The sequence below is a fragment of the Mesoplodon bidens genome (assembly GCF_964165515.1).
Source record: "Mesoplodon bidens genome assembly, chromosome: 14".
NCBI lineage: Eukaryota > Metazoa > Chordata > Mammalia > Artiodactyla > Ziphiidae > Mesoplodon > Mesoplodon bidens.
Genome location: NC_138170.1, coordinates 82,230,846 through 82,246,536, shown reverse-complemented (window position 1 = coordinate 82,246,536; position 15,691 = coordinate 82,230,846). Strand labels below are relative to the sequence as shown.

At 43.2% G+C, this 15,691-nt stretch overlaps 1 long non-coding RNA gene across 2 annotated transcripts in view; it reads right to left on the bottom strand.

The window, feature by feature from the left end:
• LOC308627942 overlaps nucleotides 1-15,691 on the bottom strand; it is a 65,095-nt gene that overhangs the window by 43,512 nt on the left and 5,892 nt on the right. For both annotated transcript variants that reach the window (XR_014017473.1, XR_014017474.1), the window contains exon 2: nucleotides 10,141-10,295. This is a non-coding gene — a long non-coding RNA (uncharacterized lncRNA). The remainder of the gene's footprint in view (nucleotides 1-10,140; nucleotides 10,296-15,691) is intronic.

Below are 15,691 nucleotides of genomic sequence, written 5' to 3'. Positions count from 1 at the left end.
CTGTAATTTCTTATTTTTAGTAACACTGAATAGCACCCCCAGGCTGTGCTGGAGCCCACTGATTACTGGATGGCTTATTAAGGCCACAGGTCCTGGGAACAGCAAAGGGAAATCAAAACGAAACTCACAGCCTCTCCGGAGCACAGGCCTTTATTAAATCCCAGTCTACTGGTAACATTTCAGGATACAAAGAGATTTTTGCTCTCTTTTGGAACTGTGGGAAGATTTAAATCAACAGCCTTTTGTTGAGTGTCGCCTATGGTGGATAGTTTGGGATGACTGAACTTCAGCCTCGTGGGAGAATCAGACAGCATCCATTTGAAAAGCACTTTACAGTTTACAGAGCCTATTCATGTTGTCTCAGTTAATCCTTACTACAGCCCGGGCAGGCAGCAGACACTCAGAGAGGTAAGGCAATTTGCCAAGTATAGGCCAGCAAGAGGAGAGGCCAGGATTAACCCCAGGTCTTCTGCCTACAGATTCAGGTCTCTTCATACTATATCATGCAACACACAGATACAGTGAAATTGTTAGGAGACACAGGCCAGAGAATCTAAAAAATTTATTATTATTATTTTGTGAAAAGCTCTTGGAGGGATTAGCATTTGATATAGGTCTTTGAATGGCTATGATTATTTTCCTTTTTTCCTATTTTAATAGGTCATTGTAGATGATTTGGAAAGTGTAATAAAATGCAACAAACAAAAGACTGATAATCCTGATACAGAGGTGCTACCTCTATAAATCATTTACATTGCTCCTTCCAGTTTTTTCTTTGTGTTTTTTAAACTAGTTGAAATCATACTCTCTATATAGCTTTGAATTGTCTTTTTTTCCCCTTTAATGTACATTTTATCACATTCACTTTGAATGGGTTAAACGCCAGTGGGTCTGTGATTAGGGAATTCTGGACTAAGAACATAGCTGGAGAGACTTTCCTGGTGGCACAGTGGTTAAGACTCCACGCTCCCAATGCTGGGGGCTTGGGTTCGATCCCTGGTCAGGGAACTGGATCCCACATGCATGCCACAACTAAGGAGCTGGCGAGCCGCAACTAAGGAGCCTGCCGGCCGCACCTAAGACCCAGCATAGCCAAAGAAAAAAAGAAAAAAAAAGAAAGAACATAGCTGGAGAAAAGGTGTGGGGACAGGGAAATGAAGGGCGTGTTCAGGAAACGGTGAGTAATTCTTCGAGACTAAACTTGTAACTCTATGATGAGCTGAGATTTACCGAGGAATCTAGAAAGACCTTTAATATCAGATGGTGGAGAGCCTTGAATGACACGCTAAGGAATTTGTAGTTTATTCTATTCTCATTAAACAACAATACACTTTACACTGTACATATTTAGAAAAATACATATGAGAACATTCAGAAATAAGTCACAATCTGTGCAGATGTAATTGCTATTAATATTTTGAAACATGTATAACCTTCCAATTTTTTTCTGTACACATATTTCTTTTTTCCCCAAACAGGGACATAAAACACAGATTCTTTTCTCATCTGATTATAATTCCATTAACATCTTTCTTGGTCATTAAAAATTCTTTTGCAATAATGGTTTTTAAACATTGTATGCACTGGAACTCTGTTTTTAAACAAAATCCTACCAGGAACCTCAAAGGCCAAAAGGGATATAAGTAGAACTACTGTGATCAGAACATGAGTTATTATGAGCCCTGATGCCCGCCTGACCCTGTAAGACACCCTGACCCCGTTCTGAAAAACACTTGCATAATGTCATTTTTATGGCTGCAAGGTAAGAGCATAGCATCACTTAATCAGCTTGCTCAGTTGTTTCCAATTTTTCCCTTTGTAAATTGATACTACATTCTTTGAGCACATCCCATAATTATTTCCCAATGAAGGTTTCTGAACATGGGGTGTGACATAATCAGAGCTATTAGTATGAATGCCAAATACAGTAAAATCTTACTTAACCGGAATTCAGCTAACCACAATCCTTAATTAACCAATTTTCTTTTGCTCAACTTTAGGAACATAAAGGAAACTCTCTACCTCCCTCCCTTTTCTTCTCTCTCTCTCAAACACATACACAAGCACACATGCACAGAACTATGAAATAGGGATACAGTTAACAAATATATGCAATCACTGTACTCTGAGACACATTACTGAGAGAAATTAAAGATGAGTGCAAATGGTGAGATATACCATACTCATGGACTGGAAGATTCAGTATTGTTAAAATGCCAATTCTCCCCCAGATTAATCTATAGAGTCAACACAATGACATTCAAAATATTAGCAGGGTTATTTTGAAAAATTTAGTAAGCAAATTTTAAAATTTATGTGGAAATGCAAAGCATGTAGAATAGCCAAAATAACATGGAAAAAGAGCAAAGTTGGAGGCCTTACCCAATCAGGTTTCAAGACCTACTATAAAGCTGACAGAAATCAAGATAGAATGGTATTCAAGTAAAGGTTGACATATAGACCAATGGAACAAAATAGAAAGTCCAGAAATAGATCCACACATATATGTGGTCAATTGGTTTTCTAGCAAAGATGCCAAGACAATTAAATGGAAGAAAGGATAATCTTTTCAACGAAAGGTGCTAAAAAATTGGTGGCTATATGTACAAAAATGAGCTAAAACTATACACCTTTAAAAAAATAGGAGAAAACCTTAGTGATCTTGGGTTAGGCAAAGATTTTAAAAATAGGACACATAAAATTTTAAAAATCAATAACTTGGACTTCATCAAAATTGAAAATGTCTGCTCTTTGAAAGCACAATTAGGAAAAAGAAAAGGCGGGACTTCCTTGGTGGTGCAATGGTTACAAATCCACCTGCCAATGCAGGGGACACGGGTTCAAGCCCTGGTCCAGGAAGATCCCACATGCCGCAGAGAAACTAAGCCCATGCGCCACAACTACTGAGCCCGTGTGCCACAGCTACTGAAGCCCACGCACCCTAGAGCCGATGCTCCACAACAAGAGAAGCCACCACAATGAGAAGCTCGTGCACCGCAAGGAAGAGTAGCCCCCACTTGCTGCAACTAGAGAAAGCCCACGCGCAGCAACGAAGACCCAACACAGCAAAAATAAATAAATAAAATAAATTTTTAAAAAAAAGAAAGAAAGAAAAGAAAAGGCAAGGCACAGACTGGGAGACTATATCTTCAAACATACACAAGATAAAGGACTTATGTCCACAATATGTAATGAATTCTCAATATTAAGACAAGACAATTAAAATTAGGCAAAAGATCTGAACATTTTATCAGAAACACTGATGTCAAATAAGCCCATGAAAAGATGTTCAACATCATTAGTTGTTAGGGAAATGCAAACTTAAACCAAATGGAGATACGACGACATATCCACTGTAGTGGATAGAATTTAAAAGACTGACAGTGCCAAGTTTGGCTAGAAGGTGGAGCAATGGGTTAGCATTTATTTACAAAGTTAAACATTCACTTACCATATGACTCAGGAATTCCACTCTTGTGTATTTTTCAAGTGAAGTGAAAATATTTAATATATGCCTACACAAAGATCTGTACGTGAATATTTATAAGAGCCTTGTTCAGAGTAGCCCAAAACTGGAAACAGTCCAGATGTCCATTGATTGGTAAATGGATAAAGAAAAATCTATACCTAAATGGAATACTACTCAGCAATTAATGGGTATAAACTACTTATACATGCAACAACATGATGAATCACAAAAGCATTACTAAGTGAAAAAAGTCAGGTACAAAAGACTACATACTATATGCATTTATATGAAGTTCTAGAAAAGGAGAATCTGAAGTGGTGATCGCAGATCAGTCGTTGCTAGGGGTTCGGGGATTGGGGATGGGGATTGACTGCAATGTTCTAAATCATATTTTTGACAGCACTACTAAAGACATATGTCAAAATTCATCATGTAGACTTAAAACTGGTGAATTCTATTATAAATAAATTATACTTCTACTGGCATTTGGATTCATCTTAGTTCACTTTTTTGTCATTATTCTAGCCACTTAGTGGTTCACATTTAATGGTTCAGATGTGCAACGTCTGCTAAGCGTCAAGAATAGAGTTTGTGTTTCTTGTTATTTTCCTTGGTTTTTTTTGAGCAAAAAAAGAAGTGGGAACACCTTTCCTTCACCATTTTAAACTTGGAAGTCTTACAGATGATATTAAAAACCATGGACTGGAGCTATCCCTATTTCTTGATGATTAATTTACATTTGGAGACACTACCACTGAGTCCCTACAATGATAAGTAAGGACTCAGATCTCCCTCACCCTCCCATTTCCACTTCCCTATCCCCACAACGTAGTTACAGTCAGGACATATTTAATTATGATTGTGCAAATGTCATTCACTAGAGCGTCACTCGAACTCTCTGCCCACCCCCTAACACCTTAGTTATTCAGTCCTTCACTTTTACTGGAGTTACTCATTTTCCCATGTGCCTGAGTTTCTACACATTTAATTTTTCCTAATATCCCAATAAAGCCTGCTTCCTTTCTATTAATAATGTTTTCTGTAATCTCAAATATATCATATTCATCTTATTCCTAGAGACCTTCTTCTCAGAGTCTTCCTTCCAAGTTCTCCAATTTCAACTGTATGCCGTACCAATGGCAACCAGAAATTTCCATTCACCATCATTGTGGGGATTCATGTTGCCTCTTGCGCTTTGGATCCCTTGCTTCCTGGATTCCATGTATTCCTTTCTTGGTTTACTCCCTCATTTTATTGGATCACTACCTCCAGTAGTTCACTAAAGGTACAAGGGAAGTAAATGATTTTCGTTCTTGCATGTCTGAAAATATCTTATTCTGTCTTCACTTGATGAACAGTTTGGCTGAATATAGAAGTCTAGGATATAAATTAGAATATTGAAGGCATTGGCCCATTGTCCACTAGATCCCAAAGTGTTGTTGAGAGGTCCGTTGATTCTGATCCTTTTCTTTTTCTCTCTAGAAGTTTATAATATCTTCTCTGTATCCCTGATAGTCAAAAACTTCACCGTGGTGTACCTGACCATGGGTCTTTTTCATTCTCTGTGCTAGACCCATCCCTTGAGCTAGCTCTTTTGAGTTGGAAACTCATGCTTTTGTTCTGAGAAGTTTCCTTCACAATTTTGTTCCCTGGGCTCTCTATCTGGCATTTCTAGTAGGTGGCTTTTAACCTCTCAGACTTATCCTCTTGCTTTATTTATTTATTTAGATTTTAAAATTTGTATTTATTTTTGTCTGCGTTGGGTCTTCGTTGTTGCACGTGGGTTTTCTCTAGTTGCGGCGAGCGGGGGCTACTCTTTGTTGCGGTGCACAGGCTTCTCATTGCAGTGGCTTCTCTTGTTGCGGAGCAGGGGCTCCAGGCATGCAGGCGCTCTAGGCGCGCAGGCTTCAGTAGTTGTGGTACACAGGCTCAGTAGTTGTGGCTCACGGGCTTAGTTGCTCTGCAGCATGTGGGATCTTCAGACCAGGGATTGAACCCCTGTTCCCTGCATTGGCAGACGGATTCTTAACCACTGCGCCACCAGGGAAGCCCTACTTTTTATATTGAATTTTTATTTTGAGTCATATATGTAACTTTCTAGAGGTTTTCCTTATTTAGTGGATTATTTTTTTTTTTTCCCCAAAGCTTTCTGGTTCTTCTTTCATAGATCATCCCCACTCTTTTCAGGGAGACTGTCAGTTTGAGGTTGTCTCTGATCCTCCCAATTCTTTTTCCCATTTTTTTGGTTTGTTTTGTTTTCTGTCTTCAGGTTAGAAGCTTTCCCCTGTGTCTGGAGGTACTTAGCCATCGGCTCTCACTTGGGAGCCTAGAAATCTCTTTGCACATAAGCCAGACTTGGGTCCTAGGGCTTCAGTCTAATAGGACAGAACTTCAAACCAGCTCATTGTGAAGAATCCCAAATGGTAGAGTCTCTGGGATTTACTCCAGAGAAGATTCTTATCTCCTGCCTTGGGGGGGATATAAAACTTGCTACTGGCATTCTAGGAACGGGGAGGGGCAGTATTCAGATTTTCACTCAATTCCCCCATTTCTGGTCTTTGAGTCCTCCTACCCCACATGCCCACTTTCAAAGCCTCTTCAATTACCATTGCCTCTCCTCCCATTTCCTTGGTCCTTGTGGACTTAATACTTTTTAAAAAAAATTATTGAAATATAGTTGATTTACAATGTTGTGTTAGTTTCAGGTGTACAGCAAAGTGATTTGGTTAAACACACATATATATAAATATATATTCTCTTTTTACATTCTCTTCCATTATAGGTTATTGCAAAATATTGAGTATAGTTCCCTGTGCTATACAGTAGTGGACTTAACCCTTTTATTTTACTGTTATTTTAGTGGGGATGGGGAGAAAAAAAAATAATGCATTATTCAATCTGGCCTGCGCTTTGTTTCAGTGAAAAGGAGACTAAATGAGATTCAGAGAGGATTTGCCTTCTCTGTGGTACTCCACGACTCCCCAAGTCACTGCTTCTGTCTGGGTCTCAATTTCCTGACCTATAAAATGGAAGACTAGTACTAGATGAATTTTATTTTTTTTAATTAGTTTTTGTTGGAGTATAGTTGATTTACAATGTTGTGTTCGTTTCAGGTGTACAGCAAAGTGAATCAGCTATACATATACATATATCCACTCTTTTTTAGATTCTTTTCCTGTATACATCCTTACAGAGTATTGAGTAGAGTTCCCTGTGCCATACAGTAGGTCCTCACTAGTTATCTATTTTATATATAGTAGTGTGTATATGTCAATGCCCATCTCCCAGTTTATCCTCCTCCTTTCCCCCTTGGTAACCGTAAGTTTGTTTTCTACATCTGTGACTCGATTTCTGTTTTGTAAATAAGTTCATTTGTACTATTTTTTTAGATTCCACAAATAAGTGATATCATATGATATTTGTCTTTACTAGATGAATTTTAACACTCTTTCTAGTCTGAAATTGTGTCTTTCAAGAAACTAGAACCTGATCTCCATGGTGACTTTATTGATATGTCCTATTTTTTGGTGCTCCCAAGATGTCCCACCAATCTCCTTTTAAGATCTTTTCTTCCCTTCTCTGGAATCAACAGCCACAGGCAGGGCTAGCTTCGTGGGTGTGCAGCCTGTACAGTCACATGGGACCCCATACTCAGAAGGGCCCCAGCCTCGGTTTACTGCTCTGAGGTCACTGCCTTGAAGTTCTTATTAATTTTCAATCCACGGGCATAACATTTCCATTTTGTGCTGGGCCCCATGAGTTAGGTAGCCAGTACTGGCCATGGGAGGGTCGCAAGCCAGGACTCATCTTTCAAGGACTTTAAGGCTCGTGGCCAGAGCTACAAACGCCTGTGTTCTGTTAACTCTGCTTCCTGGAAGGGGGAGGGAGGAGCAAGACATGTTTGCCCCAAGATTAGAAACGGAGAAACCAGCCCCCAACAGGTTCTGCAACTTGCCTGTGATCTTATCACTCGAGAGTTTGGGAAACTCCTGAGTTATTTAGGCCACACTCTGAGTACCTCACATGAAACTTACAAGGTTGTTTTGCTTCTGTTTAATTGGGGCTGTGCCTTCTGGGTGTTGATGTCCTTTGACAAGAGGCAATTTTGCATCCAGAGGACTTTATTCATTCATCCATCCACTCACTCATTCACTACGAAAACCTTTATGAAGCACCTACTCTGTTAGCAGAAAGAGTGGGCTTTGAAGCAGGGAGAAATGAGTTACAGTGTCCCCCTCTGGCTCTTGTTGGCCACGTGACCCAGTGTGACCTCCTGAGCCTCAATTTCCCTCCCAATTTGATGAGGAGAGAACGATTACCTCCCAGCTCAATGATGAGATAACCTGAGTAATGGGCCTTTTATAGCTCCAAACACTCTGTACCCAGCCAGTATTCATTTCTTTACCTTTCTCCCTAGCACTACGCAAAACACAGGGGGTTTCAGCTTCAGTTATGGATAGGCCAGGCCGCCGCTAGCAGGCCTTGGAGCACTCGGAGGGTCCATTCTTCGGGGACACACTTGATTCTCTCTTCCTCCAGCAGAAATGTTGATGGGCGCCCAGGGAGAAAGGAGGCTCATGCATGTGACAGGCGTCAAGAACCGTGTTTGCGCTCTGGACTATCCCAGTGCTTTGTTATTAGCATTTAATAGGTTCCCAGAAAGCTTTGAAGATAATAATACGTCTCCCCTCCCTTTCAGCTGGTGACCTTGACGTGATATATTTATGTCTGTAATGAAATTTGGAGGCTCTCACAAGGAGCCAAGACTTGCTCTTATCTTTAAAAAAACTTAAAAGTCTAGTTATGAAAACTAAACCCACAGAGAGGAGTGCCCAGGAATGTGTCCCAAGAAATGCTTCCTCTACAAGCTGTGCCTGTTTTGTGAGATGAATGGGGGAATGATATAGTGAATGAAGCCTCATGACAATTTATGGCATTTGTACCTCACGCCCCAGCTTACAGATCTTCGGCGGAGCCTTTGCACATCCACTATCCCGTTTCTACCTCACAATCTCAGAAGGCGTCTTGGTAAAGTTATCATCTCCACATTGCAGATGAGAAACCTGAGACTCAGAGAAGTGATTTGTCCAGGTCGCACAGCTGGCAGGTAAGTTTCAGGGCCAAGATTCAAATCTACTCTCCTGATTGCAGAGTCTCTGCTCTGTCGCCTCCTAGAAATAGTATTTAGCTACTTCCACACTCAGCAGAACCTCTTAACTAAAATCCAGCTGAGTTGTCCTGGGCTCCAAGCCCTGGGATGTTGGCAACACCAGGGGAGGGGGGAAGGTCCTGAGGAGGCAGTGGAACCAGCTCCGATGCTCAGATGTGGCCACACCCGGCAGACGGGGGGGGGGGGGGCGCCCAGCCTGGCTGAGAGGTGGCCACATTCCAGGAATTTCCATGGCCTGGTCAGGTGAGAACAATGCAGCCCCTCAGGGTGGCCTCATCTGGGGTCAGATCTGTCCCTCTCATCCACTCAAGGACTTTGATCCCCACCCCAGTCAATGTTTCATTTCCAGTCACATAACAAACCCGCTGCAACAGTTCACATTCTTACCCTCTCTGTACCTCCCTGCTCTTCCTTACAGGCCTTTACTGATGGTCTACCCTCTTCCTCCGGCTCTGCCTTGAGCCCACTCCAATTCAACTGTCATCCTTAACACGTTACTAAAACCGTCTTGTCAGTGCCGTGCATCTTGCTAAGTTCTGTGCTAAGCTCAACTCTATGCTTAACTATTTTTGTGGGGTTTTTTTTATGCTTAACTCTTAATAGCATTTGACGCTTCTTCTTTTTGACACTTTCTTCACGTGGTTCTGGTCACCGTCCTCCGCCCGTTTTCCTCATTCCCCTTAGTTGCTCCTTCTCTACTCCCTTTACTAGACTGTTCTGCCCTTCAGACTTCTAAACGTCACCGAGCCCGCGTCTCAGCCTGCGGCTCTCGCCTCTCCTTCACTCGCTGCCCTCACTCCCCAGGTGTTCTCATTTAGTCCTAGGGCTTTAAATCTCATTTGGACACTAGGACGCCCAAATCCACGTCTCCAGCCAGACCATCTCTGAATTCCAGATTCATTTATCTGTAATGTCTCCTCTTGTATTCCTAACAGACATATCAAACCTGAGGTGTCCCAAATCTTGATTTTCACCCCAAACCTGCTCATAACCATGTCTGCTCCACCATTCACCTCACTACGTTATCCTAGAGCCCCAGGATTTTTCTCACAACTACACCCAATCCACTGTTGGCTCCACCTCCAAAGTATATCTATATCCCATTGCCCACGATGGTGCTCTTATCCAAGTACACCCACGTCTGGGTTGGATTCCTGTAACAGCCTCCTATGGACAGAGAATGTCGCCTGCCATATCAGTAAACAAAGGATGTTGTGGTCATCAAGCCATCAGCAACCACAGGCACCCCACCCCACCATGGTGCACCCGGAGGGTGTCCAGGATGGAGAGAGCAGGATACTGGCCCCAGATGGCTAAGGTGCATATCAAAGAAATGATTTCAATGAGCATCCTGCATCTGCCCATATGTAGAAAAGTGCTAAATGCATTAACTTGAGATTCTGGTTTTTCTTTAATTAACAGTAATCTTTTGATGTTCCGACTACCTGGGGTTTTGTTTGTTTGTTGCAAAAATTCCTATATATCCTGGCTCCTCCCTTACCTCTTTGGAGAAATCCCTCAGAGCTACGTGAGAGGCTGTCTCCGGGCTTAAGTCCTCAGCAACTTTTAGGTTTTTCAGTCGACACTCCCAATTAGCCATCTTCATTCCACCCTTGTGATCTGTGGCTGTTCCCCATACAGAGACCTGAATAACAACTAAAAGAATAAATTAGAGCATGTCATTCCTCTGTTCAAAATACTTCAATGACTTCTCAACACATTTAGAATTAAATTGAAATACCTTCCATGGCCTCAGAAGAAATATTCAACATACTCATATTTAACAACTGGTAGGGAAATATATATTATGTATAAGTTTCTATGTAAATCACAACTTAAAAATACATTCCCTTCTATTTTCTAAATAAACCAAACTATATCTGTTAATATAATAAAACTGCTTACAGATGATGTAAGTTGAGACACAGAGCATTCATCAAATCAGTGTAATAATTTCTAAGTCATTTCTGGTTTTCGTGTGATCTTTGGTTTGATACATTCTCACTAATTAAATAATGTCCCTATTGGGGCTAGGATTTGACAGACTGAAACACATCAAACTCCTCCAATAGCTTCCCCATTAAATCAGTGGCCACTAGGTCACTTGTGGTCTTGAAATACAGAATTTCTCTTAATAAAACAATATTGTTTGCGGTACTGAATTGTCCCTCAGCTTCTGTTGAACGAAGAGTAATTATATTCAAACATTTTCTGAGCCTTACAATATCACCTAAGGTTCTCAACGTAGTCAATATCTTAATACTGGCTAAGCCACAGGGACCCACTGTGGAGTGCCGTATTTTGCCGTATTTCACGAGGTTGACCTTCCAGAGAGGGCCATGTGGCCAAGGCTATGTTCTCCACTAGGCTCCTTGGTTTTGACTCCTGGCTCTGCCACTTACAGAAATTTAAAATCTCTTTGTTTTAGTTTTCTTGTCGGTAAAATGGGGCTGCTGCTGATGATAATATTCAAAGGAGTTAACAGGTTTAGACTGGTGTTTGGCCCAGAAAACGTTACATATGCATTGGCCCTCACTCACTAAGGATACCAGTGCTGTTAGTGCCCTCGACCGACCGGAAGACCCGTGGAGGGTTTTAACAAATGCACGCCCTTAGGCGGAAGTGAATTTCAGTAAGAATGGTGAGAAGTGGGGGCTGCACCCTGGTGTCCTCAGGCCCTTCCTTCCTCCACTCCTGGGGTGGGAGTGTCTGCCCTCCCAGTGGAGCCCCAACCCCTGGCTTATGTCTATGTGGGGCCCCATTTTTCCGCTCCCCCAGGCTCTCCCTGCTCTCTCTCTGAGTCAGAATCTTGTGAAGCCTCTTATCCCCACACACAGGTCCGGGTTAAGCAGGCAGGACAAGGCAGCCGTGGCTGATCCACTGGGAGTCCCCTCCCGCCTCCCTGGTAGGAGCCAGTGATGGTGGCCAGGAGGCAGGACTCACCAGGGACGCCTGGTGTAATACGCAGAAGGGGCTGTAAGGGTGTACTGGCCTCGTATTAGCCCCGTGGGTCCAGGAGACCTTCAGCAGTCAGCAATCGGGCCTTGCCCAGCATCTGACCCCGAGGCCAACGACTCTACTGTTCACCTGTTACCCTCCAGACACACAGGCTTCCTTTTTGTTCCTCAAACAAACCAAGCCCGGTTCCATCTCGGGACTTGTCGCTCTCCCTGGGACACAGTCCCCCACAGTCCCGCATGGTTCCCACTGCAGTCCCACCTTGGCTCACCTGGCCCATCTTCAGAGAGGTTTCCCTAATGACCCCATAAACATTCTGTGCACTTACCCCACCCAGTCATGGTATATACCTACCCAGCTGCGTTTTCTAAAGCATCTATCTACACCCTAAAGTTATATTTTATAGTTATCAGTTTTCTATTCTGTTGTAATAAATATGGCTGAAATAACAGACAACAAATAACGTTGGAAGACGTAGAAAATGCTGAAAATTTAGAAGAAACAAGTATGAGAACATATTACACAGGTTTGCAATTTGAAGGTTTGCTATATAGTTGGATAAAATACAGATGTTTCTAACAAGTCCCTGTTCATGGTAGTCACTAGATTGTTTCAAAAATGAAATAGGGAAAGAATTACTTTCGAGGAGCTGCTAATGGGAAGATGCACCAGAGAGCGTATATTCTCAACAGTAAATAATTTCTTTTACAAAAGCAATATTTCGGGTAAAATTGTGTCCATATAACCAATGAAAGAGTGGTTGCTTTGACTAGAATAATAAAAGGACTCTGAGATATGGTTGCTTACAATGTCGTGGGTGAAATCCATCCATGGCCTCATGCACTAGCAGGAAGTGGCAGCAAAGGTTGAAGGCAGAAGTGTGCACATCACTGCAGGAGGCCATGGATCTGGCTAATTCTATAAACACAAGACCTTGCAGATGCCACAGGATTGTGACCGTAACCTGTAATGGGCTGAATATCCATGAAAGTCCTTTTTCCACCTCGAAGGTTGTTGGTTGTCTCATGGCAAAATACTAAAAAGACCTGTCAGACTTGCAGATGAGTTGTCTTTTTTTTCTTTTTACACAAAACGCAAGTATCAGATTTGGACATGTGATAACAAGTGGCTGTCAGTGGCATACTGCCGGGCAGATATTTTTGGAATTGTGAATACACCTAATTTGTCCCTTCGGAGTAAATGGGATGTTTTAACCAAGCGAGCAGCTGAATGGCTGGATGTGTTGAGTCGCCTTATCTCTATATTTACGATCACAACTCCCCCATTTCCAAGAGCTATTACACCTCCGATCCCTCCTTAGACCTCGTACAAGCCCCCACCCCACTCAGCTGATGACTTGCTTCCCATCTCACCGGAACAGTCAGAAAAGCCTTTCCAGCCATTCCCACCAGTGCCTGAGCCTGCTCACACGCTCTCAGTTCACAGATGAATTGCCTACAAGGCCAACCCTTCTGCTTGGGCCGCATATCCCGCGCCCCTCTCGCAGCTCAGGGAAAGCCCCCTGAAATCGTGCCCTGTCTCTTCTGCATCAGCATTTTCCCCTCTCTGACAGTTCATTTCCATAAGCTTATTTTATTTTTTATTTTTTTGCGGTACGCAGTCCCCTCACTGCCGTGGCCTCTCCCGTTGCGGAGCACAGGCTCCGGACGCGCAGGCTCAGCAACCATGGCTCATGGGCCCAGCCGCTCCGCGGCATGTGGGATCTTCCCGGACTGGGGCACAAACCCGTGTCCCCTGCATCGGCAGGCGGACTCTCAACCACTGCGCCACCAGGGAAGCCCTCCATCAGCTTATAAACGTCTTAAGCAAGCAAAGAAACAAAAGCAGACCAAAGTCTCTCTGGACTTTACATCGCCTACCAGCTGCGGCTCCCCTGCCTCTGTCTGCAACAGAATTCCTCACAAGTGAGGTCTACACTCTTGGAACACATGCTATTTGGCTTCCTTGTCAAGGTCGTTGATGGCACCACTGTCCAAATCTGCCGGTCAGCCCCCGGTCCCTGTCCTACTGTAGTTCTCCAGAGCACTGGACAGAGTTGAGGGCTTGTCCTTTTGGACACGCTCTCTTCACTTGGCATCCAGGACACCGCACGCTCCTGGCCACCCTTCTACGCCCCAGGCATTTGGCTCAGGGTCCTTTTCCGGGTCCTCGTTCTGGCCCCTCCTCGTGCATTTGCTGGACCGCCCAGTCTTAGTCCTCACATCTTTTTCTCTGTCTACTCTCAGACCCTTCCTTGATGACCTTAGCCAGGCTCTTCACTCCCCACATTATACCTCCGGTTTCTATGTTTCCCCTGAGCGTCAAACATCTATTCGACAGCACGTTCAGCACCTCCACTTGGACATCAAATAGGCATCACTAACTTAAACATCTTCTAAACTGAACTCTTGATTTTTTTCCCCAAACCCTACCATAAGCCCGCACCTAAGTCTTCCCTGTCTCAGTAAAACGGCAACTTCATTCCTATGTAGGTTCAGACCCCAGGCTTTGCTGTCATCCTTAACTCTTCTCTTTTCCTCACACCCCTTCCCGTAAGGGAAGACTTTTTGCTTACGCCTTTGAAATCTATGGAGAAGGTGACCACTTCTCATCAGCATCACCACCCTCACCCTACCAGCAGCCCGCACCTGGGTCATTTCCGTAGCCTCCAAGGTGATCTCCCTGCCCCTCCACCAGCCCCTTCCAATCTACTCTCCAGACCCCCAGGGCAACCCTTCTAAACGATGAGTCAGCAGCCGTCACTCTCCTGCTCTCCATCTCACCGAGAATAAACTCTAACGTCCTTACTATTAACCACAAGACCTTACTCATGACCTGGCCCGGCCACCTCTCTGACCTCCTGCCCTCTGCCACCTCCTCCTGGCTTTTTAAGGACCACCTTACTGTCTCAAGGTCTTTGCACCGGGAGTGCTAACCCCCAACAAATCTAAATGGCTAGGTCCCCCAGTTCCTTTATTTTTTTTTTAATATTTATTTATTTTATTTATTTGGCTGGGCCAAGTCTGCGGTGTGGCATGCGGGATCTTCGTTGCGGCATGCAGGATCTAGTTTCCTAACCAGGGATTGAACCGGGGCCCACTGCATTGGGAGCATTGGGAGCGGAGTCTTATCTACCGCACCACTGGGAAGTCCCACTCCCCCAGTTCTTTTATGTCTCCTCTCAAATTTCACCTTTGAGAGGCCTTACTAGGCCATTTTGTCTAAAATAGCAACTCCCACCCACCCCCAATCTTCGCATTCTGCTTTCTTTTTCCTTATGGCAGTGTTTTGCTATCTGACATATTTTATAATTATTTATTTATTTATTATGCGTCTCCCTCAGCTAGAATGTAAGCTTCATGACGTAGAGATGTTTTTGTTTATTGCTTTATCTCCTCCCTGTATCTAAAAGGTGTCTGATGACTTCTCTGGTGGTACAGTGGTTAAGAATCTGCCTGCCAATGCAGGGGACACGGGTTCAATCTCTGGTCTGGGAAGATCCCACATGCCGTGGAGTAACTAAGCCCGTGAACCACAACTAGTGAGCTTGCACTCTAGAGCCAGTGAGCCACAACTACTGAGCCTGAAAGCCACAACTACTGAAGCCCACGCGCCTAGAGCCCGTGCTCCGCACCAAAGACAAGCCACCACAATGGGAAGCCCATGCACTGCAATGAAGAATAGTCCTCGCTCGCCACAACTAGAGAAAGCCCGCGCAGAGCAATGAAGACCCAACGCAGCAAAAAATAAATAAATAAATAAATAAATAAATAAATAAATAAATAAATAAATGTGTCTGGCACAAGCTAGGCACTCAGTTGTTTAATGCATTAAAAAGTAACTGCTTTTTTCGAAGTAACATGCTATGGAGAGAGCATTTTGAGACTAGATGTTTGCAAATGTGTCCATTGTTATGAAAACACTTGGTTCTATGCATCTTTGTGAGGTATCTTTTTCTGTTATGACTGCCATTAAAAAGAAGTATTAAATTGAACTTAGAACAAAAACTACAAATCACTGCATTACAGTATTAAGCCAAGATTTAAAGACTAGTGAACTCTAATTACATAACTCTTACTAGTATTTTCACTGAA